General features: G+C 38.3%; 1 protein-coding gene across 1 annotated transcript in view; it reads right to left on the reverse strand.

The window, feature by feature from the left end:
- Nucleotides 1–24,216, reverse strand: part of JAK2 (Janus kinase 2) — a 262,654-nt gene extending 238,438 nt beyond the window's left edge. Inside the window, exon 1 of the mRNA XM_022573637.3 lies at nt 23,185–24,216. The gene's annotated coding sequence lies outside the window, so the exon portion shown is untranslated. The remainder of the gene's footprint in view (nt 1–23,184) is intronic.
- Between the last annotated feature and the right edge of the window lie 3,381 nt (nt 24,217–27,597).

The following is a 27,597-nucleotide window of genomic DNA, read 5'->3' on the forward strand; positions in this document are numbered from 1 at the left end:
GAAAAAAACGATTATTAATAGAACCATTTTTTTTTAGATTTCATATATATGTGTTATCATACAGTATTTGTTTTTCTCTTTCTGACTTATTTCACTCTGTATGACAGACTCTAGGTTCATCCACCTCACTACAAATAACTCAATTTCGTTTCTTTTTATGGCTGAGTAATATTCCATTGTATATATGTGCCACATCTTCTTTATCCATTCATCTGTTGATGGACACTTAGGTTGCTTCCATGTCCTGGCTATTGTAAATAGTGCTGCAATGAACATTGTGGTACATGACTCTTTTTGAATTACGGTTTTCTCAGGGTATATGTCCAGTAGTGGGATTGCTGGGTCATATGGTAGGGAACCCTCTTGCACTGTTGGTGGGAATGTAAATTGATACGGCCACTATGGAGAACAATATTGAGGTTCCTTAAAAAACACTCATTGTGATCTTTTTAATGCACAAATAGTGTTTTTAAATTGTTTTCTTATAGAAAATAAAATACTATAAAAGTGAAGAAAGTAGAATAATGAGTCCCTTTGTAAGGGATTCATTACCCAGTTTAAATAGCCATTATTATTTCACCTAATCCTCATTTTTTTTGAGTATTTTAAAGCAAATCCAAAACATCATATTGTTTCACCTATAAATATTTCGGTATGCACATTATCTGTTAACATTTTTCATAACCAACATAACATGACCATACCTAACAAAATTGACAACTATTTCTTAAAATCTGTCTGAGTCCATTCAGGCTGGGTGGATTATAAACAATAGGAATTTATTTCTCACATTTCTGAAGGCTCAGAAGTCCAAGATCATGGGACTGGCTGGTTTGGTGTCTCATAAGAGCCCCATTCTTCCTCAATGGCCTGCCTTCTCACTATAATCTTCACAGGACAAAGAGCAATGGACCTTTCTAAGATTTCTTTTATAAGGGCACTAATCACATTCATAAGGGCTGCACCGTTGTGTCCTAATCACCTCCCAAAGGCCCCACCTCCTAATACCATCACCTTGATGTTTAGAACTTCAACATATAAATTGGAGGGGATACAAACATTAAGACCATAGCAATATTTAATACTCAGCCCATAATTAAACTTCCCAGAGGGTCTCAAAGGTATATTTTTACAGTCAGTTTGTTTGACTCAAGATCTAAATAAGGTTCTCACATTACATTTGATTGTTTTGTCTCTTAAACCTTTTTGGTTATGTAACAGTCCCCCTGCCATTATTTTTTCATGTCTTAGATTTTTCAACAACTTTACTGACGTATAATTACACCATACAATTTACCTGCTTAGAGTGTACAATTCAATGGTTTTTAGTATATTTGCAAAGTTGTGCAACTATCACCATAATCAATTCTAAAATATTTTAATCACCCTTAAAAAAATAAATTTTGTACCCCTTAACCATCATCCCCCAATCCTACCATCTGCCTACCAGTTGTAGGCAACCACAAATTATGTTTAGTCCTTATAGATTTGCCTATTCTGGACATTTCATATAAATGGAATCATATAATATTTAATCCATTGTGACGGGCTTCTTTCTCTTAGCATAATGTTTTCAAGGCTCACTGATGTTTTAGCAGTACTTTCTTTTTATTGACAAATAATATTCCATTGTATGGATATATTGTAGTTCATGTCATGAATTTTTTAAAAAACTGAGTCATTTATCTTCTAGATTTGTCCTGTAGATTTGCTGACATTTTGGGGGTTTTTTGTTTGTTTTGGCTGCCTTAGGTCTTTGTTGCTGCGTGTGGGCTTTCTCTAGTTTTCTCTAGCAGTGAGCGGGGGCTTTGGCTGATTGCTTTCTCTTGGTCTCAGTTAATCTGTGTTTCGGGGAGGGAGGGTGGTAAACTGATAAAGGGGTTTGACTAGATTAAGAATTAACATCATAGATAAGAATACTTCAGGTAATGCTGAATTTTTCCTGTCACATCATATCATGAGATGTAATGTCTGGTTGTTCCTTTTACGAATGTCAAAGCAATCAGAGGGTTAACGTGGCGACAGCTTGACTCCTCTACTATAAAATCCCTCATTAAATTTTCACTTTATGGCTTTAATATTCACTGACAAACATGTTGCTTAGGTCCATAGGGTTGCAAACTGGTGACTTTCTATTTCTATCATTCCTTCTGCATTTACTATTTGGACTTCTTCCATAAAGAACTTTCATCAATGGTTTGGTTATTCTGAAATAAAGTTTGAAAGGCAGAATAAATGCTGATTCTTTCTTTTTATTTATCAGTTTGCAGACGAGCTGGTGCCCTAGTAACCTTCTGTGGCAACCAGTGAGGTTTGTTATGTTTTATGTTATTAGGAAATTTTACATATCTGATATAATTGCAATGAATTGCAATTATTGTTCCTTTTCTGAAGTCTAGATTTTTTCCATTAGTTTTTGATAGCTTGCTTATTCTCTGGTACAATAAAATAATCCTGGTTTATCTAGATACATTTCTTACCACAAACTTCAATCAGCCATTTTTCCAAGAAGCCCAGGTTCCTTTTAGCTGAAAATCCACAATTTGGAAACTAGGGGTGCTCATTGCTACTGCATTGTTATTGCTTTTAGGTCTTTTCAGAATTAGGAAGGTTAGGACAGAGTTAGGAAGTACTCACTGGTTTTTGAAAGAAAAAATTCATAAATCATAAATTAAACTGATACATCCATTTCAAAGTTCAGATTACAGAGTGTTTACTTCTCTAGATTTATATGTCTTTTTTCTCCTAAAGTGAAAATCTTGGTTTCTAACATTAACATGATTATTTACTTTCTTTATCCTATGACAGACCTATAATAGTTAAAAAATAGCATTACCAGTATTATTTAAAACAATAAGACTACTGAGTGCAATTTAATATTTTTGTGGGTTTTGTTCTTAGGATATATCCTACTAGGGATGTAAACTCAAGATACTACACTTTAAAGTCACTTCTAGTAATGATTTTCTTTATGTGGGTTTAGCATCAACGTGATCTACAGTTATGGCCATTTGTTTTCAATTTTTAGGGACTTCTTTTTATTCTTTAGTAATTCAATTTTTATATCTAAAACATTTACATGGTTCCAAAGTTAAAACTATATAACAAAGTAATTTGACAAAAGTCTTGCATTATGCTTGCCTGCCCCCCTAAATGTTGTTTCTCTACATAGGCAACACATTTTATTAGTTTTTTATTTATAACTAACTGCTTTAAAAATATGATATACATATTTATGCCCCCCTTACACAAAGTATTTAGGCTACTGTAAACAGTGTTCTACATCTTACTTTCTTCATTTAAAATATATCCTAGAGATAACCTATATAATGTACAGAAATCCTCATCGTTCATTTGTACAATTGCATGGTTAAGAGAGATCTTTTTAAAATATAAATGAGACCATGGGATTTATCTGCTTAAACCTTTTTAAAGGTTCCCCAATGCACTTAGAATTAAATCTAAACTCTTGACCATAGTTCTCAAAGCCTTGTCTTATCTGGACTGCTAATAACTTCAAACTCATTTCATTCTCTGCCCCCTGTAGCCCACTGTTTCTCTTGGATATATTCTTAAAGTGAAATTGCCAGATCACGTGATATTTCTGTGTTTAATGTCTTGAAGAACTGCTAGACTCTTTTCCACAGTGGCTGCAACATTTTACATTACTACTGGCAGTATATATAGGTTCCAATTTCTGCACATCTTTACCAACACTTATCATCTGTCTTTTTGATTATAGCCATCCCAGTATGTGTGTGAAGTGGTCTTATTTATTTTTGACTGCATGAGTTGTTAATTTGTGAGAGAGGTCTCTTAAATTCTCCCACTGTGATTCAATAAGTTACAGTTCTTTATCAAAGAGCTATATACTCTAGGCATTATACTAGGTGTTGAGTGATAAACATGTTTCCCTTCTACACAGTACTGACATTGAACGTCATCAAAAATTTGTGATTTAATAGTAAAAAGGGCACAATGGTGTTAAAGTGATAGAAGATAATAAATTGAGTATGTTCTCAAAGGATATCCTTGGGACTACTAGGATTAGCATTATTTGGGAAATCTTAGAAATGCAAATTTTCAGGCCCTAGCTCAGATGTGCTGTAAGAAAAACACTCTCAGTGTAAACTTTTATATCTAGTGAAATAGGCTTTGAAACTGAGGGTGAAATTAAACTATTTTCAGATAAAGAAAAGCTTAAAAAAACCACTGCCAGAGGACTGACACAACAAGAGATGCTAAAAGAAGTTCTTCAGGCTGGAAGAAAATGGTATCAGATGGAAGTATGAATCAATAGGAGGAATGAAGAGTGCCTGAAATGGTAAATATGTAGGAACATATAAAAGGTGATTTTTTATCTCCTTTTAACTTCTGTGAAAGAAAACTGACAGTTTAGAGGAAAAACAATGATATTATTGTGGAAATTATTACATAAGTAGATATAAAATGAATAGCAACAATAGGTCAAAGGATGGAAAAATTACTGCTGTAAGATTCTTACTTTTTATGTGAAGTGGCACCATATTATCTTTAAGTAGACTGTGATAAACTAAGAATACATATTTCAATGACTAGAGCAAACATTTAAAGAATTATATAAAGAGATATAGCTGTAAAGCCAATACTGGAATTAAAATGGAAAAATTAAAAAAAAGAATTTCTTATAAAACTAAATATGTATCTATCCAGTTCCACTCCTAGCTATATACTCAAGAGGAATGAAAACATGTCCACAAAAAGACTTGCAGAAAATGTTAATAGCAGCTTTAATGAAAATAACTGAAGACTAGGAATAATCAAAATGATCATCAACAATTATAGTATATTTATACAATGGGATACTATTCAGTAATAAAAAAGAACAGACTACTGATACATACAACAACATAATTGAATCCAAAAAACACTACGTTGAACAATAAAAGCTGGACATCAAACACTGTATTATTCCTATAAAGTTCAAGTGATAGAAATCAGAACAGAAGTTGATTATGAGGGATGAAGATTAACTGGAACACAAGAGAATGATTCTGGGATGAAGAAACTGTTCTATATCTTGACTGGAGTGCTAATTACATAACTGTATCTAATTATAAAACTCATCTAATTGCAAACTTAACACCTGTGTGTTTCACTGTTGGTAAAATTTACCTGAGTGAAAAAACATTTTTAAAAATTCACGAAATTCAATTAATGTAATCCATTACACCAACAAGCTAAAGAACAAAAAGCACATGATCATATCAATTGATGCAGAAAAAACATTTCCTGAAATCCAACACTCATTTGTAATTAAAAATAAACAACAGGGCTTCCCTGGTGGCGCAGTGGTTGAGAGTCCGCCTGCCAATGCAGGGGACGCGGGTTCGTGCCCCGGTCCAGGAAGATCCCACATGCCGCAGAGTGGCTGGGCCCATGAGCCATGGCCATTGAGCCTGCGCGGCCGGAGCCTGTGCTCCGCAACGGGAGAGGCCGCAACAGTGAGAGGCCCATGTACCGTAAATAAATAAATAAATAAATAAAATAAATAACAAAACAAAAACCTCTCAACAGGGGCTTCCCTGGTGGCACAGTGGTTGAGAGTCTGCCTGCCAATGCAGGGGACACAGGTTCGTGCCCCAGTCCAGGAAGATCCCACATGCCATGGAGCGGCTGGGTCCGTGAGCCATGGCCGCTGAGCCTGCGCGTCCGGAGCCTGTGCTCTGCAACGGGATAGGCCACAACAGTGAGAGGCCCACGTACAGCAAAAAAAAAAAAACAAAAAACCTCTCAACAAAGTAGAACTAAGGAAACTTCCTCAACTTGGTAAACAACACCTTTTAAAAATCTATATCTAACATCATACTTAATGGTGAGAAACTAGATGATTCTCCCCAAAGATTAGGAACAAGGCAAGGATGTCCTCTACAGTCAATCCATTTCAAGGTAGTTCTGGAAGTCCTAGCTATTAGAATAAGACAAGAAAAGGAAATAAAAGGTATACACACTGGCAAGGAAGGAAAAAAAAACTGTCTTTGTTGGCAGATGACATAATTGTCTACGTAGAAAATCAGAAAGAATCAACAACAACAACAAAACTTCTGGAACTAATAATTATTATATTGCTAAAATCAACTTTTCAGGATACAAAGGTAATATACAAAATTCAATTGATTTCTATATTCAGCAGTGAAAGGTAAATTTGAAATTAAAAACATAATACCAGTTACAGTAGCAACCCCCAAAATGAAATGATTAAATATAAATCTAACAAAATAAGTACAAGGTCTATGTAAGGAAATCCACAAAACTCTGATAAATGAAATCAAAGAAGCACTAAATAAATGGAGAGATAGTCCATGTTCATGGAGAGTTACTGTCAAGATGTCAGTTCTTCCCAACTCGATCTACAGATTCAAAGCAATCCCAATCAAAATCCCTGCAACTTATTTTGTAGATATTGACAAACTGATTCTAAAGTTTACATGGAAAGACAAAAGATCCAGAATAACCAAACAACACTGAAGGAAAAGAAGAAAGCCAGAAGACTGACACGACCCAATAGTAATATTTACTATAGAAAGATAAATACCATATGATTTCACTTATATATGAAATCTAAAAAACAAAACAAATGAACAAACAAAACAAAACAAAGCCCATAGATACAGAGAAAAGACTGGTGGTTGCCAGAGGGGAAGGGGGTGGGAAATGGGTGAAATGGTGAAATGGGTGAAGGGGATCAGGAGGTATAAACTTCCAGTCATAAAATAAATAAGTCATGGGGATGTAATATACAGCATGGGGGCTATAATTGAAACTGAGCAGGATACTGCAGGGCCTTCCCAGGGGAAGATCCCCTGTATCCATCTGCCTCTTGTATGTAGAAAAGCTTTAGCATCCTAAGCCTTCGCCAAGTTCCAAAGAGCAAATTTAACCAGAGAAGTAAGAAAATGCAGAAAGAAAGGAAAATAGTCAAGCAAGACAAAATAAAGTAGTTTAGCCATAAAACAAAGTCAAAGACCTTTAGTTCCTCCTCAAGGGCTATAGATAATATCTTGAGCCATATCCTTGAGTTGTTCTGCAGATACTAAAATCCCCACCAGGTGAAAGGAGTTAACTGCTGGTCACTACTACATAGACCCCAGACCAGTTGGAGCCAGAAAATTGATAACTGAGATTCCTGAAACACCACCCTGTTACCTCACCACCAGCCAATCAGAAGGATATACCTGAGCTGTTCACACACCCTGTGATCCTCTCCCTCACCTTGCCTTTAAAAGCCCTTCCCTGAAAGCCATCAAGGAGTCTTTTAAGCATGAGCAGCCCATTCACCTTGCTTGGCTTTGAAATAAATGCTATACTTCCTTTCACCACAATCTGGTGTCAGTAGATTGGCTTTACTAAGCATTGGTTCAATAACATAGTCAATAATATTTATTGCAAATTTGAAAGTTGCTAAGAAAGTAAATCTTAAAAGTTTTCATCACAAGAAGGTAAAAAAAATCTTGAATCAGATGCTGTCCAGCCCCTGGATCTGAGGTCTGATTGTCTTTCTAAATCTCCATTTTCTCATGTGTAAAATGTAAATAATAATACTGATCTTTAAGGATCGTTGGGAGAATAATATGAAGTGCTATATACGAAGATATTTAGTAAGCAGTCTCTTATTCCACTATTATTTACTGAGCAACTTTCTAGCCTCAAGGAACATAGCAAGATGAATAAGGCCCTGCCCTTCTGGAGAAAGACAGTAATCACATAAACAAGTGAATATCCAATATTATCTCAAGTAGTACTAAGTACAATGAAGAAAACCAAGTCAGGTGTGGTGGAGGTGAGATCCACCTTCAGGAGGGAAGGGCTTGCTACCCAACTGAGGGAGTGTGGTCAGCTGATGGCCTCCAGCTGTGTGCCCCTTCAGGACCTGCCTCAGCTGCAGAGAGATGCCTCCCCGAAATCTCACTGTTCCTGGGGCAGCCTCCACCTGGAACTAAGCAAGATAAGCTGGAAAAGCCTAGTCATTTTGGCCCCTAGGCCATCTCTGATGGGCAAAACCGGTTCCCAAGCTCCCCAAATCACAGTTCCATTTCTTCCTCTGCCCAGTCCTACTTCCACCCTCTCCTCTGCACTGGCGTTGATTCCTCTTAAATATCTTGCATCCCAAACTCCATGTCTGTGTCTACTTCCTTTTGGAGAACTCAACCTGACAACAGGGTGGGAGGAAATAGAGCACTTGTGAGTTTGGGTAGGGGGTCAGGGAAAGACTTTTAGTGCAGGTGACATTTGAGCAGAGCCCAGAATGAAGTAAGGGCAGGAACAATGAGAGCATCTGGGGAAGACTGGTACAAAGCGCAGCCACATGTGCAAAGGCCCTAAGGAAGGAAGGGCCAGGAGCAGTGCGGTCAGAGTGGAGTGGGTAAGGGGAGTGTAGTAGTAGATGAGGTCAGAAAGAGGACAGAAGCCAAGATCACATGGGTTGTTGAATCATAAAAACTACTGGCTTTTATTCTGAGTGAAATGGGAAGCCATGTGGGTTTAGAATTGGCAAGTCACGTGATATGTCCTATGTTTTAAATGGAGCACTCTGGCTGCTGTGTGGACAATGGGTTGGGGGAGGGGGGACCAGAGGAGTAGAGGAAGCAGGGAGACAATTTAGGAGAGTATTACATGACCAGTTACCTGCTAGGAAGTAGTAGTCATCATTGTAATACAGTAGTAATACAGTAATTATAATAGTAGTTGCGGTCACAGTGGTTGGTAGGGAGTTTCCTTAATCCCACAGCACTGGGTTGCCATGTGGTATTTGCTTGCTGCTCATTTGCACATGGGTCATCTGCATAAGGGCTCCCATGATGCAGTGGGTGTGTTAGACTGGACCTTTAGTGATCTTAGCCCCACACGCAGCTACTTCCATCTCTAGCTATGAGAGGACACTCTGTATCCAAATACTCAGTGTACAGATTCTGGTCTCAAGCTTTGTGAGTACTGATTTCATTTTCCAGAAATTTTTATCACCCATTTCAGCTGCCATACCATCTTCTTTAGTAGAGGGCTGAGCAGAGTATGTTTTCTTCAACAGAGCAGCTGTAAACCTCAGCTCTAGGGAGGCTGGGTCTGTCTTTCTCTGCCTTCTCTGCCTTCTCAGACTCTGTATCCTTTTCCTCAGATTTCTCTTTGGCCACAGGAGCTACTACGGGTTGGAGAGGGCTGGAGTCCTGCTTGGAGAGGGTTCTTGAGGCCCTAGCTCTGGAGGAAATTCAATAATCGACTAGACTGAGTGATGTGTTTAGGACGCCGAGGCTGAAACAAACTATAATTCACATTCCCTAGGTGCCCTACTCTGTAATAAAGCCTGAGTGTCAGACAGCCCAGCCAAGAGCTAACATATCTGTTTGCACTAGTCTTGTGCTAACTGAAACATGTCAGAAAAGGAAAACATTTAGCCAACTGTCTAATGCAAAGGGGTTCTCTTCAGCCAAATGAAGAATGATCACCTATACGTGACTATATGAGTGTGTTAAATGTTAATATCTAAAAAAGTGTTGATCCACTTAAAAACAAAGAAGACTCACTATAAAACTACAGTAATCAAGACAGTGTGGTATTAGTGAAAGAACAGACAAATATATCAATGGAATACAATAGAGAGCCCAGAAATAGACCCACATAAATAAAGTCAACTGATTTTTGACAAAGCAGCAAGGCAATACAATGGAGAAAAGACAATCATTTCAACAAATGGTGCTTGGAACAATTTAACATCCACATGCAAAAAGATGAATCTAGACACAGACTTTATACCCTTCACAAAAATTCACTCAAAATGTATCACAGGCTTAAAACTATATAACTCCTAGAAGATAACCTAGGAGAAAATCAAGATGAACTTAGTTTAGGTACAACACAAATGCACAATTCATGAAAGAAATAATTGATAAGCTGGACTTCATTAAATTAAAAACTTCTGCCATGTGAAAGACACTCAAGGGAAAGGGAAGTCAATCCACACTGGGAAAAAATATTTGTGAAGGGCATACTTGATAAAGGCCAGTTATCCAAAATATACAAGGAACTCTTCAGTGCAACAGTATGAACACAGCCTAATTAAAAACGGGCAAAAGATCTGCACAGGTACCTCTCCAAAGAATATATAAGGATGGCAAAAATGCATGTGCTCAACATTACCTGTCATTAGAGAATTGCAAATTAAAACAATAATGAGGCTGACTACACCTATTAGAATAGCCAAAATCCAAAAACAAAACAAAACAAACAAACAAAAAAAACCTGGTAATAGCAAATGCTAATGAGGATGCAAAAAGTAACAGGTACACTTATTCAAAATGGTACTTTGGAAGATAGTTTTGCAGTCTTACAAAGGTAAGCAAAGCCTTATCATAAAATCCAGCAATCATGCTCCTAGTTAGTTACACAACTGATTTGAAAACTTATGTCCACACAAAACCTGCATGTAAATATGTATAGCAGCTCTACTCATAATAGCCAAAAGTTGGAAGCAGTCAAGATGCCCTTCAAGAGACAAATCAACAAACAAACTACGGCACACCTAAACAATGGAATATTATTCAGCAATAAAAAGAAATAAGCCATCAAACATGAAAAGACAGAGATGAATCTTAAATGTGTATTGCCAAGTGAAAAAAGCCAGTAGCAAATGCTACATTCTGTAATAATGCCTTATATGACATTCTGGAAAAGGCAAAACTATAGAGAAGGTAAAAATTATCAGTGGTTCACAGGAGCTTGAGGGGGAGAGGAGGGATATCTGAATAGATGAAGCATAGGGGACTTTTGGGGGCAGTGGGGGCTTTAGTTGTTAAAATTATAGTCCATGACGGTATGGGTTAATAATCCTGATACTGCTATACTTACATATTGTAACTGAGCAATTAAGGAAATGGATGGCAGATGGTAGAAGTCCAGACAGATAAGCAAGGGAAGAAAGCTAGAATGATCCATGTGGTAATAGATTTGAGTCAGAGACATCAGTATGAACTCATGTGTAGCTTAATATAGATATAAATAATTACATATAGAAATATTTATTATATGTGTATATACACAGATTATCTACACACATATATTTCCTTGTTCAGTCAGCTGAGAGGGTCTAGAAACAATGATACCCCAGTAGCAACAAGCATATCTAGTGTTCAAATGTTGGTTTTTAACACCATTCTCCAATCAAAGGAAGCAGAGCTCTTTAGAGAAATGACTCATTCTAGGACCAGAACAGGAAATATGCAAATGAGACTGCAGCATCTTATAGTGTCAGAAAGTAAGGAAGTGCTACAAAAAATCCACAATACCACAATAATGGGTGTTTGGAAAAGGGACACCAGGGCCAAGTAAAATATCTCCAAACAGCCAAAACTGAATCAATTTAAGCAACAAAATAAGTAAGGTACTATTGGATTATAACCCAAAGTATAAAATAAATATCCATGAGCCCATACTGATATAAATAAGTGATTGAATTAATTAATAAGAAGAGACAAATCTCCCTTTCAGAACAATTCAAAATAAATTGTGTAGGTATTCCAACCTTAAAGAGGTGAGCATAACTCCCCATTCTTTATGTGTGAGCAGTATATAGTAACTTTCTTCCAAAGAGTACAACGTGGAAAGGGGGAAAAGAGTAACTTTACAATTGAGAAACCTGATACCCCTCAAAACCGTCAAGGTCATCAAAAATAAGGAAAGTCTGAGAAACTGACACAGCCAGGATGAGCTTATGGAGACAAGACAACTAGATGTAATGTGGTGTCCTAGATGGGATTCTGAAATAGTAAAAGGGCATTAGATAAAAACTAAGGAAATCTAAATAAAGTATGGACTTTAGTTAATAATGATGTATTTAATGATTCATTAATTATAACAAATGTACCATATTAATGTAAGATGTTAATAATAGAGCAAACAAGGTGGTGACTATATGGGATTTCTGTACTATCTTTGCAATTTTTTGTAAATCTGGAAATTTCTAAAAAATAAAAATTATTGAAAATTTTTGAAGGTTTTATATCTACACAGTTAGAAAATTTTAAATATCCTTCTAAATAACATTTGGGTAAAAGAGAAAATGGAAAGAAAAATTACAAATACTTTAGAAATATACAACATAAGTACATTATACCTGAGAAGCTCTGCAATATGGATTAAGCAATATGCAGAGGAAAATTAATATTTGTAGCCTTAAATGTAGCCTTTAGAAAATAATAAAGTTTGAAATAAACTGAGCACAGAATTGAAGAAAAATAGTAATGTAAAGTAATAAATGAATAAATAACATAAAATTAAAAAGTAATATAAAGAATATAAATGGAAGGAAAAATTAAATTTTTATTAAGTGTATAAGATCATTGGGGTCTTGATCAATAAAACTATGTTCCTGGGCTTCCCTGGTGGCGCAGTGGTTGAGAGTCCGCCTGCCGATGCAGGGGACACGGGTTCGTGCCCCAGTCCGGGAAGATCCCACATGCCGCAGAGCGGCTGGGCCTGTGAGCCATGGCCGCTGAGCCTGTGCGTCCGGAGCCTGTGCTCCACAACGGGAGAGGCCACAACAATGAGAGGCTTGCGTACCGCAAAAAAATAAATAAATAAAAAATAATAATAAAATAAAACTATGTTCCTAAAAACCAATAACTATAGGCAACTATGATTTTTTTAAAAGGAACTACAAAAAAATACCATTTAAGGATGAGAAATACTTAATGACAGGTATAGGAAAGATTTTTGAAATTATAAGAGAATTATCTATATTATTTCTATCCATAAATTTGAAAACTTAGGAAGTTTATTAGTCAAAACTGATTTGGATACAAATGACAGACACTCATTTCAAAATAGCTACAGCAAAAAAGATACTATATTGATTCATATACCTGAGAAGTCCATAGGATAGTGCTGGTTCCCAACATGGCTGGATCCAAGGGCTCAGTGTCATAAGACTATCTCTCTCCCCACTGTATCCCTCAGCTCAGCTTATCTCTCAGTTCATGTATCTCTCTCCATGTATCAGAGAAAACGGACATCTACAGCCACAAAATTTCATCTTCCTAGTTTAAAAACCAAAGTAGAAAAAGAAAAATTCCCCTCTCTGATGTCTTATATCAATCCAGGAGAAGATTCTGATTGGCCCTGTTTGGATCTTTTGTCCACCCCTGTGATTGAGTGTTCCAAGAATGACATTTCCTTAATTTGGTAAAGAGAATCAGAAAACTCAACACCATATTTAGTGATGAATCATTAGAAGCATTTCTGTTAGAGAAACAAGAGAATGAACTCTGTCACCACTATCTTTGAACACTGTACTATAGTTCATAGTCAATGTAATAAGACAAGAAAAGGTAAATATCTTGGAAGAAATAAACTGTTATTAGTTCCAAATATCTAACTTTGAAAAATCTAAGAAAATTAACTTAAAAAAATTTAATGACATAGCAAGATTCAAGACAGACAATACAAAACTCATTAGTTGTCCTACATTAGCAATAACCAATAAGAATATAAAGTAAAGTCAATTCTTCGGACTCAGGATTGGCCACCAGAACAAAATACAGACAAATATATGTTTAATGAAAACTAATATTTGAAATGGAAGCATAAGAGCCTCTATTTACCTCACCACCACCACCAGTATCTCTTTCCCCATCTGCCACACTTTAACTTGTCACCAGAACCTCATTGGGAATTATCTTGTTAAATCTCTATCCTCTTTGACATGGAGGGATCCCTACAATATTCACAGTACATTCTATTTCTATTCAACTGTACCATTATTTTTTATATCAGAATTATTTGTGTGTGTATCTTATTTCCTCTATAGATGATCAGCAACTTCCTCTTTGTGTGCCATCCCCACAATATTTTGGGTGCAGTAGATACACCATGATTATCAACTTGAATTGATAATTCAAGATGGTATGAGTAAGAAAGAAGGAAATGGAAAACAAACTAATGAGGAGTGGAATGATAAGGGTCAGAAAAGGTTGGTGGAGACAAGTCATTTGAGCCTCTCTTATGCATTCCTTTCTCTGGGTAAATCATCATTATCTGAATTCCTTAAATTTCAAAATGATAAAAATTCTAGAGCAGAGAATTCAGTATTTAGGGAATTGCTGGTGAAAATATTAGGAAATATTCCCCATACAAAATAGCCAAAGTATGGAGGGCTTCCTGATTTTTTGAAGACTTGAATTTAATTCTTCCTTTCCCATTCTCCACAAATTCTACCAAATATCCCTTTCTCTCTCCTTGGCCTCACCTCTATTTTGCTTTTATTCTCTTCTGTTTTCCCACCCTCTTTCCTTTCTTCTCTTCTAAATCTAGAAGGTTCTCCCTTCTCTTCCATTAAGCCTGGTGTCAAAGGGGGCTGAGGAAGCCCTGGTTTTGTGTCTAACTCAGTCATGTCCTCTGTGGTATAGGAATGAAGGAGTCAGAAGCGGTCAAGTATTTACTGAGTGCATTCCATGTTTGGAAAGAGTGAGCATTGGGGAATTAAATAGAACTGGGTTGCAATCAGGCTCCACACTTATAATCTGTGCACCTCAGTGTTCTCATCAGGAAAACAAAGACGATACTAGCAGCTCCCATAGAGAGTTGTTCTATGGATTAAATAAGATATTGTTTGTACAATGTCTAGTTCAAAGTAGGCACTCAGCAAATAATAACTATTAGGGAACTAAGGTTGAAAACCAAGGAAGGGAACAGAAAGCTCATACTCCAGTTTTTTCTCCCACTTTCCTCCCCTCTAGCCTAAATTCATAGGAGTGTGGAGAGGAAAGAAGGCTGGGAGGCGAGGGTACAGGCAAAACAATACTAAACCTTAAATCTCAATCCCTAATTTAGCTACTGAATCAAAATTAAAGACATCGTGATGACAGCTTATATTTCATATACTGGATTTATCATTTATTCCAGAGAAATTACCTAAGCAGTAACATTGTATTTGGAATACAAATCTCAAAGAGGAGAATGCTCTTAGACAAAAATTACAGCAAAACTGACACACCCCAATTACTCACAGGCTTCTCAAGAGAAAAAGAAATCTGGTGATGTTATTCCTGCCCTTACCCACTCGAATATCAATACAGTTTCAAATTCTCAGAGGGTAATAAAAGCTCTTGTCTTTCACACAATAACTAACAAAGCAAACTCCCCAAAACCCATGGGGGTACTGTGGTTGAGGGGGAAGGAGCAATTTTATCTAAATAATGAATTTTCCAAACATTTAATATTTGTTCTGCATAAAAAGTATGAATGCCTGTTGTAGATCATTTATTCCTAGTGGTAAGTAATTGCAATTCATTTGGAAAGCATCTTCAGAGCAGGTAGACACATTTTTCAAAACACCATTTGACTATATAATTACTGCTACACTTATAAGCATTCCTCTGAAGAAAAACAAAAGGGGGGTGGGAGCAAGTTTCACTACAGTCCCCTAAGAAAATGTTCACTTCTCTCTGTTATCACTCAGCCTTGGCCATATCTGATTTCAGTGTTAGTGAATCTACTGCACTTTTAAGTAATAAAGAAAAGAACACATTCTGGTCACTGCTAAAAAGAAATTTCATCAGTTTTCCTGTTAGTATGAGTCACAGTAGAGAAGAATTTGATGATTTGCAAGAAGAAACCACAGTTCACTAATAAGCACTCCAAGCCTTTAGGACACAAGAGAATGGAATCAGCAACAAATTTTACTCTAAGTTTTTTCTTTGAGCGCCTACTGTGTACTAGCACTCTTCTAAGATTTGTGAATACTCCTTTTAAAAATACAGGATATAGCATCTGACCTTAAGGAATGCTTAATTTGAAATTTTCTTCACAATAAATCAGCACTCAAAGAAAGAAAGAAATCAGCATTCTTTGAATCCTCTAATGTTGAGACTTAAAAAAGCAATCCAAAGAGCTCAGCCTTCATTCACCATTAGAACAAGGATAATAATAACATTAATACCCAAATTTCACCAGCTCCAAGCCTCCCATTGGCCTGACCATGGGAAGTCCAATTTCTTAGAATCTCCCCTTTAAAGTCATTTCCTAGAGTCTGCAAAGCTACCTACAAACATACACAAACATCCACAAACACTGAGCTGGGGAACTCAGAAGGGAAGGACACCATAGCAAAGTTGTTTGAGCCTCAAAGTGTTAAGTGGTTAGTCCAGCAAACTCTTTCATTTGTCACCTTATTAGCAGTTTCGGCACTGACAGTTCACCAAGGGTGTCACGCCATCCTGCCAATGCTGGACATCTAGTCACCTAAAACTGACCTTGAAAAATGAGAGGGGGTTGGGAATGTTCCACAGTAAAGTTGTTCAGTCCCCAAATCGTTCTGGACAGCTCACTCACAAGTTAGAAACAGCCATTTTCCTTGGAGCCCTTACCCACCAGGCTGGTAAGGTCAGGATTTTGGTAGCAATCCCTATGGTGCACCAGGAGCAACCACCCCATAAAACACTATGGCCTTGCTGCTGGGTTTGGCTTTGCTATGGCAGCTTCCTTCTTCCCTCATGGTGACTTAGTGCTCCAGTGCTCCAGTCATTTCTCCCTGTTGTCGGGCTTCTGTGTCCATCAGGCATGCTGCCTGAAGCCAGGGGTGTCAGGATCCAAGTCTTGTGTTCCAGGACGTTCCTTGGCCCCTGTGCAAATCAGTGTCTGGCTTTCCTATCAGAATCACCTGAGCCCCACCTCTGGCCCAGCCCAGAAGCTCTGTAAGGCCAACACTGGGAATATCACTACCAGATGGGTGATCATAAATGACAGACCAATGTTAATGGTAAGCACACTGAAAATGTAAAAAGCCTTCTTGGTACAAAATGATATTTTTACCTATCAGTTACCCAGTTCAAGGAGGGCAGAGGTGGTTGTGTGTGATTAGATGGCTATTTAAAGTAAGTAGTGCAAGAGAAACTTATTATGAAGTCCACAAGAATTAATATTTTGCTTACAACTTTTCTTTTCTCAAAAAATTAAAATATTTTGGGCTTCCCTGGTGGCGCAGTGGTAGAGAGTCCGCCTGCTTATGCAGGGGACACAGGTTCGTGCCCCGGTCCGGGAAGATCCCACATGCCGCGGAGCGGCTGGGCCCGTGAGCCATGGCCGCTGAGCCTGCGCATCTGGAGCCTGTGCTCCGCAACGGGAGAGGCCACAACAGTGAGAGGCCCGTGTACCGCAAAAAAAAAAAATTAAAATATTTTATTTCAGAATATTATGTACTCAGAACCAGAAAGCAAGGAGCAATATACCGGAAATAATCTGCTTAAGGGATTTGAAAGATTGAATATAGCAATTTGGACATATTGTAGTTTCCAAGGCCCAGAAAGATAGAGGAGATGATAGGTAATGTTTATTGAGCAGTTTCTATGTGTCAAACATGGTGCTAAGTAATTTACATGCATTGTCTCACATGATCAAACAATGCCTTGAGGTAGCTACTATTATGATCTTCACTCTACAGATAGGAAAACCGAGATTAAGAAAATGTTCCAACATTCTAAGCTAGTAAGAGGTGGAACTGGGATATGAACACTGGGCCTCTGATTCTGACACCTCTGTGCTCACCGCCTCCCCCGTGGCTTCATCATGGGTTTGGCTGCCAAATTTGACTTCTAACCCCATTTCTGCTCCTAAAGGGTCACTTAACCCCACTACCTGTCTGTAAAATGGAAGAATGAGAATTTCTGAGCTAACATTTGCAAAGACTCAATGCAACATTATCATTACATAAGAGGGAAGAGTTCATCCCTCATGAGAAGGATGAGGGAGTCAGAAGACCCTCCGGCTGCAGAATCCAGCTCTGGGGCACCATCAACGATGCCCAGGCACATCTGAAGAGGGGCAGCACTGTTACCAGGTGTAGTGATAATGTGATTTGAGGCTTGAAAATAATGTGGGCACTCTAGTCACACTGCTGACCTCAGACGACCACTGACTTCCGACAAGGAGGTTCAGACACACTGGATTTACTTTCATTCTTACCCAGACTATTTTTACCTTTGTCCAAAACAGCTCAAGTCAGGAACACCAGGATTATCTGCTTCTTTCATTGTCATAAAAGTTGTCTCAATTACCAAAGCTGATTATTTTCCACAGATGCTCTCATGCTTCTTATCACAGTGTGTCAGAACACAAAAGCTCAGAGGCCCCTGACTATTTGGCAATCTCTTTTCTAAGGCTTGGATTCCCCTTTAAATGATACAGATACAGCTAGTCTATGAAGTATCTATTCTATCTTCAGTTTGAAATTGTTACCGTCACAGAAGTTTTGTTATTAGGCTCTCCATCTATACAGGCAGCTGGACACAGACGCACTGCAGGTAGCTACCTATGGAGCTTTGTGCTTTTGATGAAGTGTAATAAGGTAAGAGGAAGAGGGGAATGGGTTGAGCCCTTAGCCAAAGGACTGAGCATTCCAGCCAGCTGATGTCCTGGTATCACTTGCCCTGAAAGGTGACTGCAACAGAAGAGAGCCATCCGCTACAGTCTGCCTGTTTAAGAAAGCCCAGTCTCTCTCCATATCCAGTCCATTCTGGGTTGAGCACTGATACTGAATATTTATCACTGAGTCCCTATATGCCAGTTCATATTTAAATCCATCATTTGTTAATTGATTGCTATTGTCATTTCTATTGTAAATCAACATAAGTAATTTCCATGTGTGGGTTTGTTAGTATCTTATTCATTGCCAATGGACCTGGAAATCAATGGAAACCAAGTAGAGTTCCCTCTTTTCAGCTTTAATTGTAGGTAGTTTCCATTGGTCTCTCCTGGATTTTCAGGGTTCTGTTCACAGGATTGCCTCATTTTCCCTTAGACTAGACTTCCCTGATGGCATCATCAACATAATGTCAACATATGTTGAGTACTTACTATGCTTGTGACATTGTGTAACTAATACACATATACTTCACATGAATGACCTCACTCAATTCTATAAGGTTATTATCATTATCATTACCTCTATTTTATAGTTGAGGAAGTTGAGTCATAGAGAAGCCTCCTGCCCACAGATCACAAAACTAGAGAGGGCTGGAGCTGGAATTTATGCCCATGTGTGTGTGACTCCAAATTCTGAGCCCTAAAGAGCCCCACCATTTACACTCCTCCCTGACTAGGACCGAAAAAAAACTTCATTTCTACCAGTTTCACTAAACAGTGGCCCAATGAATGGCTCTCTCTGGGGGCAGGTTACAGGCTATTTACTAAATTATAAAAACATGAATTTAGTCTAAAGTGAAGGACAGCTACCCAAATGTGGTAAGTCTAAGTGATTGTCTAAATTAATCAGTTTCAGAAAAAACTGAGCTGCTTTGTAAGGGAAAACAGTTGGTGGGAGGAAATATGGGTCTCTTCTTTTTATTCTTTTCTGTGTGCCATTGGGTAAGTCACTTAGCTTCTCTGTGTTTCAATTCCTAGAATTGGACTGGATACAGCTTAAAGCAGTGTTTTTCAAACTGCATCTCACAAGCCATTAGTGGGTTATGAAATCAACATAGTGAGTCACAACCATTATATTTTAAGACATTAAACACAATAGAAGAGTAGAGCATAAATATATATTTTTTATTTTCTACTATTCTAGTACTATAAATAGTATAGCACTAATACTATAAATATATTTATATATATATTGTTCAACATGACTCCATGAATGATAAGAAACCAAGGTAATACAACTAACCTCATGATATCAGCTCTGCATGTCATAACTTCTCAATATATAGGCAAAATCCTCATGAGATACTGGGTATATTCTTCTGATCTCATTTGCTTTGAAGCTACACTTCTCTTGTTTGCTCAGATAGGGCTTAGAAATCTGTATATTATTAATGATGGACAGCATACATACAAAAAATGTAAAATTCATAAGTGTATGGCTTGAAGAGTTTTAACATAGTAAACATATGATAACTAGGTAACTAATCATATCAAGAAATAGAACATACTAACATACCAGAATCCCTCTCATGTTCTTTTCCCAGACTCTACCTCTTTCCAACAAGGTGAGCCAATATCTTGACTTTGAACAGTATAAATTGGTTTTGCTTTTTTTTTTTTTTGAACTTTATATAAATGAAACTATACAATATATACTTTCCTGTGTCTGGCTTTCTTTGCTCAACATCATGATTGTGAAATTTATGTTGTCACTATATTTGTGGTTTGTTCATTCTTTCCAATTAAGGAGTGTCACAAATAGTGCTGAAATGATCTTATACGTCTTTTGGTGCACATATATATGTATTTCTGTTGGGTAAATATATAGGAATGAAATTGTTGGGTCTGAGGGGAGAGCTCTTCAGATGCTGACCATGCTGGCACCCTGCCTGGTCTTGGACTTCCAGCCTCTAGAATCGTGATAAATTCCTGTTGTTTAAGCCACCCATTTGGTGGTATTTTGTTATGGCAGCTGGAGCCTACAGGGTTTGAATGCCATTTTAATAATTTAACTAGGTTCCAAAAGAAAATTGGAAGTTAACTTTCAGAGGGATAACTTTGCCAACTATTTCAAAGCATTAGTTCACTTATTTCCAGGGAAAAAGCATTCTCATTTCTGTCTTCATCCCAGAGACAAACCCTTCAGAGGTATGTGTAGGTTGGTCTGAATCCACAGTTCCAATACCCAACATTGGCAATAATGGTCGTTGATGTAGACAAGAGCTTCCCCCCCAAAATTATTCTATACGTAAAAACTGAAAATGAGTCCTAAACATGCTTATGACTCAAAACAATACTGATAGTACAATTTTTGTAAGTCTATCTATCTATGTATATCCATACACTCATACCTATAAACAGGAAAAGAAAAGAAAAAGCCTAAATGGGGAAACAGAGAGTTTCATATATGTCAATAGGACTGGAAATTGGTTAGGCCTTTGTAGAAGGCAATTTGACAAACAGCTGTCAAATGTTAAATGCATGTGCTCTGGGCTTCCCTGATGGTGCAGTGGTTAAGAATCCGCCTGCCAATGCACGGGACACGGATTGGAGCCCTGGTCCAGGAAGATCCCACATGCCGCGGAGCAACTAAGCCCGTGTGCCACAGCTACTGAGCCTGTGCTCTAGAGTCTGTGAGCCACAACTACTGAGCGTGCTGCAACTACTGAAGCCTGCGCTCCTGGAGCCTGTGCTCCGCAAAAGAGAAGCCACCGCAATGAGAAGCCCGCACATCGCAACAAAGAGTAGCCCCCACTCGCCACAACTAGAGAAAGCCTACACACAGCAACAAAGACCCAACGCAGCCAAAAATAAATAATAAAATAAAATAAATAAATTTATTTTAAAAAAAAGAATGTGGTAGGTAGTTCTCTACGTGTACTGATGTGGAAAGCTGTCTATGATGTACTGTTAAATGAAAAAAGCAAGTCAACAGAGCATTATTTAAAGTACAAGCCCAACAAAGAAACTTCCTATATATGACTCTGTGTGTGAAAAAGCATAGGAAATAGGTCTGGAAGAACAGTGTTGGTCATGGTTGCCCCTGAGGAGAACGGTAGGATAGAGGGTAAAGGGTGTGTATCCATGTGCTAGGGCTGCTGTAAAAAATACCACAGCCTGGGTGGCTTAACCAACAGAAACTTATTTTCTCACAGTTTTGAAGGCTAGAAGTCAAGGTGCTCACAGGTTTCTTCTGAGACCTCTCTCCTTGGCTTGTGTATAGCCACCTTCTTTCTGCATCCTCACGTGGCTTTTTCAGACGGGATACCAGTCTGATTGGATTAGGGTCCACCCTAACAGCCTCATTTAACTTAATCACATTTTAAAGGCCCTTTCTCCAAATAGTCACATTCTGAGGTACTGGGGGTTAAGACATCAACATATGAATTTGGCGGGACACAATTCAGCCTATAATAGGGTGACTTCTGCATTTTGTCTATATTCTCTAAAAATTTTATGATAAGCATGTATTTTTTAAAATAAATTTATTTATTCATTTATTTTTTTGGCTACATTGGGTCTTCGTTGCTGCATGCGGGCTTTCTCTAGTTACGGCGAGAGGGGGATACTCTTTGCTGCGGTGAGCGGGCCTCTCATTGCAGTGTCTTCTCTTGTTGCAGGGCACGGGCTCTAGGCACGCAGGCTTCAGTAGTTGTGGCACGTAGGCTCAGTAGTTGTGGCGCACGGGCTTATTTGCTCCGCAACATGCGGGATCTTCCTGAACCAGGGCTTGAACTTGTGTCCCCTGCATTGGCAGGCGGATTCTTAACCACTGCGCCACCAGGGAAGTCCCAGCATATATTTCTTTTGTAAGTTTAAAAACAATTAGAAAGATAGGAAAATATTGACTGGAAGGCAAGTGTTAATAGCAAAATATCAATAGGAGTTATCTCTAAGGGTTATAGGTGATCCTTATTTTATTTCCTCCATGTTTTTTAATGTTTCTCTCATGCTCTTCAATGAACATGTATTGCTTTTTAATTAGAAAACAGAATATTATTTTTTAATGAAATGAATAAATCCAACAGCTTCCCCTTCAGTAGCCTGGAAATTAGACATACTCCAGGAAAGCATCTACCCTTTGGAACTGGCTAGTGTTCTCTAACAATTTACAATGACACTTCACTTATAATAAGCTATTTAAAATATGTGATCATTCAGAGATGGTATGTGATTCTTAGGTTATGAAAACTTCTCTCAATTTTCTAGGTTACAATAGTAAAGTGAATCTAATCTTAAAGTAGTAGCCTTTTCAAGCAATTATTCAAATTAAAGATTTTTCAAATGAGTATTACATTATGCCTATGGTATGAACTGCACATTTTTTCTTAATTTATTAATATTTATTAAGTAATGAGACTTAATCCCAACACCAATAATAATAATGTCCTATACATATAGACTACTTTTTCCAAAAGATGTACATCATAGTTATTAATTAGATAACCCCATTATATTATGAAATCACCTGAGGAGAAATGTGTTAAGAATAAGAAAACAGGGCTTCCCTGGTGGCGCAGTGGTTGGGAGTCTGCCTGCCGATGCAGGGGACGCGGGTTCGTGCCCCGGTCCGGGAAGATCCCACGTGCCATGGAGCGGCTGGGCCCATGAGCCATGGCCGCTGAGCCTGCACGTCCAGAGCCTGTGCTCCACAACAGGAGAGGCCACAGCAGTGAGAGGCCCGTGTACCGCAAAAAAAAAAGAATAAGAAAACAAAGAGCTTGTGAGTCAAAAACTTACCTGCTTTGCCTCAGGGTTTGGAGCTCACTCAGAAACACCCATGAGATTTGCTGACTTCTGAGTTAGGCAACTTTTCCTCGTAGCCCACGTGAGCGAAGTTCCATCAGGTGATAGGTTTGTCAGTCTAGGTCTCAGGAGAGTTCCAGTCTGCATGTAGAGAAGTACAGGACAGAATTTCCTAACAAGGAAATTGCTGCACATTCCCCCATGTGGCTACTTGAAGGATGAAGCAATAGCAATGACATCTTCCAAAGTGGCATCTCCTTTTTTTTTCCTTTTTTTCCTTAGAAATTGCCTTTAGTGCTGGTAAGAGTGGATTTTCCAAAGACAGAAAGCAATCTAAAGTGACAAATAACTGGAAATTTTGAAATTTTCCTTTTTGTGGTCAGTAATCCCAACAGCTTTCTTCCCATTGGGGAGCCACTCATAACTCCTGACCATTCATCCATTGGAAAGTAGCAGATTTGGAAATTCCCATCCACCATTCTTGTCAGGGATCCATTTCTTCACCATGCCAAGTCTTGTCAACCACAGAAATTTGCATTTAGAAGTGGGCAGGTTTTCTATTTCTTTCATGCTTTAGGAGCAATAAGTCAAAACAAATACTTTGAGGACTTCCCTGGCGGCGCAGTGGTTAAGAATCCGCCTGCCAATGCAGGGGACACGGGTTCGAGCCCTGGTCCTGGAGGATCCCACATGCTGCAGAGCAACTAAGCCCGTGTGCTGCAACTACTGAGCCTGAGCTCTAGAGCCTGCGAGCCACAACTACTGAGCCCACGTGCCTAGAGCCCGTGCTCTGCAACAAGAGAAGCCACCACTATGAGAAGCCTGTGCACCGGAAGGAAGAGTAGCCCCCCACCCCCAGAGAACAGGAAGGAGGCTTTTTGCTGAGTTTTTTGGCAGGACGGGGGAGGCACCTTGTACTGCTGGATTAGCTGAGGGGATTCCACGTGGGCAACTGAGCAGCATACTTCATCTATCTATCTATCTATCTATCTATCTATCTATCTATCTATCTATCTATCTAGTGTTCTCATCACATTTTTTTTCACACTTTAAATGACAGGGACCGAAAGAAGCCAGAGGAAGAAAGGTGAGAGGAGGCTGCTGGGCAATCATGGGCTGGATGGTGGCTGCTCTTCCTTGTTATACCCTGGCAAGCAGTGAGGTGAATCCCTGCTCACCGACACTACATAGTCCTTTACAGTTTACAAAGCACTTGTACATACAATAACTCAGCTGGCTTTCTCAACACCCATAAGAAATAAACAGTATACACAGTAAATACTATTCTGTATCATATTTCATTAAGTTTTCAGGCTTTTGAGTCAGACTACTGGGATTCAAATATTAATTCAGTCACTTTCTGGCTGTGTGAGTTTAACTAAGTTATGGTAAGTGAAATATACCAGCCACAGGACAAATACTGCATGATTCCATTTGAATGAGGTATCTAAAATAGTCAAATTCATAGAATCATAGAGTGCAGTGGTGGTTGCCAGCGGCTGGGGGAGGAGGAAATGGGGAGATGCTAATCAGTGGGTGTAAAGTTTCAGTTAAACAAAATGAATAAACCCTAGAGATCTACTGCACAACACTGTACCTAAGTTAACAATACTGTATCATACAATGAAAAATTTAAGAGGGTGGATCTCATGTTAAATGTCCTTACCACAATAAAATTTGAAAAAGATTTAAATGTAAAACATAAGACCATCAAAGGAAATATGAGTGAATATATCATATTAGGGAGGGAAAGACCTTTCTGGGCATGATACCAAAGACAGAAACCACACAAACACACACTGATTATGAATATAGCTAACATCTATTAAGGTCTTACTATGTGCTGGGCCATGTACTGAGGACTTGCATTTTTAATCCTCACGTCAATCCTCTGAAGCAGGTATGATCGTTATCACTCTTTCATGAACAAGAAAAATAAGGCACAGGGAAGTGGATATTGTCAGTTGTCTTGCCAGAATCCATCGTTGTTCTCCCCTTCATCATTTCTAACTGAACCTCAGTTTTGTTCAGGTATCTACTCCTTCCTCATGCATAACTTGTGACCACAGAGGTGAACTATTTATTAGTATAAGCCAACAAGTGATTGGTTCAGGAATGAGTATATGAGTATATGATTGACTTTCAGCCAATAAAACACAAGTAGACGGTTGCTGAAGAACTTCTGGGAAAATTCTTTCTTGGCTTTAAGAGAGACCAGTGTCACTTACCTGCTGAATGTGAAAAGAAGCTGTAGTTATTATTGGCGTCCATCTTGTAACCATGAGGGAAACCAGCCTCAGGACAGACAAACATATGAGAACAAAGAGCCAAGACAGTTGAAGAGAAATGGATTGAAAGCCCTGATCATACTGCACCTGAAGTCTACACTACTGGACATCTACCCAGATGAGCCTCATTGTTTACCAGTTTTACCCTGGTGTCTGATATTTGCTGTATCTTCAAGTTAACTGACTTCTGCTATCTCTATTCTGCTATTAATATTTCCAGTAAATTTTTATTTAAGATATTGCATTTATTAGTTCTAGAAGTTCCATTTTGTTTTATTTATAATTTCTATTTTTTCTAGTGAGATTTTGAGCATATATATTATATGTGATATAATGAGCATATTTTCATCTATCTCTATTTGTTGTTATAATAGTTATAATAGCTGCTTTTAAACATTTATTTTCCAAATCCAACATCTGAGTCATTTTAAGGTTAGTCTCCATTGATTCTCTTTGTTTCTTGAGTATGGAATAACATTTCCATTTTATCAATTAACTTAGCTGAACTCCATGTCAAATCTGCCTCTCCCTCAGTGAACTGTAGCTAAAAGTCTCTCTTCTAGCTTCAGCTGATCTGTTTGGAATCTATCTTAAGTGAAGATATCAAGTAGGCGGTTAGTTGGATACATTTATTTAGATCTCAGGAGTGAGATATGGACTAGAGATGAAAGGTTGAGAGGAATAAGCATATAGATGACAGATGAAGCCACTGGAGTAGATGAAATCACTCAAGCACTAAGTCAGAAGAAAAGAGGGTATATTGGTTTGTTTCCATACCAACAACCAATTCTCCAACTCTTCAGACACCAACTGGGTATCCAATGATTCACTTCAATTCTGACACTAAACACCCAGAGTTAGCATCAGACCCCACAGCTTATGGCTCAGTCTGCCCCCACTTCAGACACTAATCAGAGTCCCAGGCCTCTCCTACTTCTGACCAACTTGCTATAAATTGGTCATTCCCCTTGAAGCCCTCCTTAGGTTTGATAATTTACAATAGCTCACAGAACTGAGGAAAGCACTTTACTTACTATTACCAGTTTATTGTAAAGAATTTATAAAGGATACAAATGGACAGCCAGATGAAGAGGTAAATAGGTCGAGGTCCAGAAGGGACCCTAGTACAGGAATTTCTGTCCCCAGGGAGTTGGGATGTGCCACCCTCCTGGCACATGGATGTGTTCACCAACCTGGAAGCTCTCCAAACTCCTTAGTTGAGGGGCTTTTATGCCATTAAATAGGCATAATTGATTAAATCACTGGCCATTGGTAATTAACTCAATCTCCAGTTCCTCTCCCCTCCTGGGAGGTCAGACAGAGGTCGGGGGAGGCTGAAAGTTCCAACCCTCTAATCATGTGTTGGTCTTTCTGGCAACAAATCCCCATTTTGAAGCTACCTAGGCCCCCACCACCACCACCACCAGTCATCACATTAGCATGCAAAAAGACACTCATCCCTCTGTAGAAGTTCTTGTGCCAGGAACCAGGGACAAAAACCAAGTAAATATTTATTATATCACAATATGACAACCATGTTCATGGATTGGAAAACACAGTATCCTTAAGGCATCAGCCCTCCCCAAACTGACCAACAGATTCAATGTAATCACAATCAAAATCCTACCAGGCTTATATTTTGCAGAAATTGACAATCTAATTTCAAAATGTATATGAAAATGAAAAAAATTCTAGAATAGCGAAGATAACTTTGAAGAAAAAAAAGCAAAACAAGTTGGAGGACTTCAACTACTGAATTTCAAAACTTACCATAAAGCAACAGAAACACATCTCACCTGCTGATCTGCCTTACCTACACCCGTTTACCACCCACCAAGGAATCTTTTATGCAGTGAAAGGACAGCATATAGATATCCTAAGTTAAGTCAAAGCCTTCCCAAGGATACAAATTGACTATACACCTCAGTGCTATCATTTGGTCATGCTGTTCACAGTACAGACACAGCCAAAGCAATAAGAAAGTTCTTGATCTCAGAAGAAAATTATCGGCCTGCCGTAGATTGATTTTTGATTCTGTTTACCTCAATCCAATATTTCCCAAAGTGTATTACTTGATAATCCTGTTTTATGGGAAAGAAGGAAGGAAGGGAGGGAGGAT

This window comes from Delphinapterus leucas, chromosome 6, assembly GCF_059928025.1.
Source record: "Delphinapterus leucas isolate spDelLeu-1000000601 "Yukka" chromosome 6, BTC_Dleu_Yukka2, whole genome shotgun sequence".
NCBI classification, from domain to species: Eukaryota; Metazoa; Chordata; class Mammalia; order Artiodactyla; family Monodontidae; genus Delphinapterus; species Delphinapterus leucas.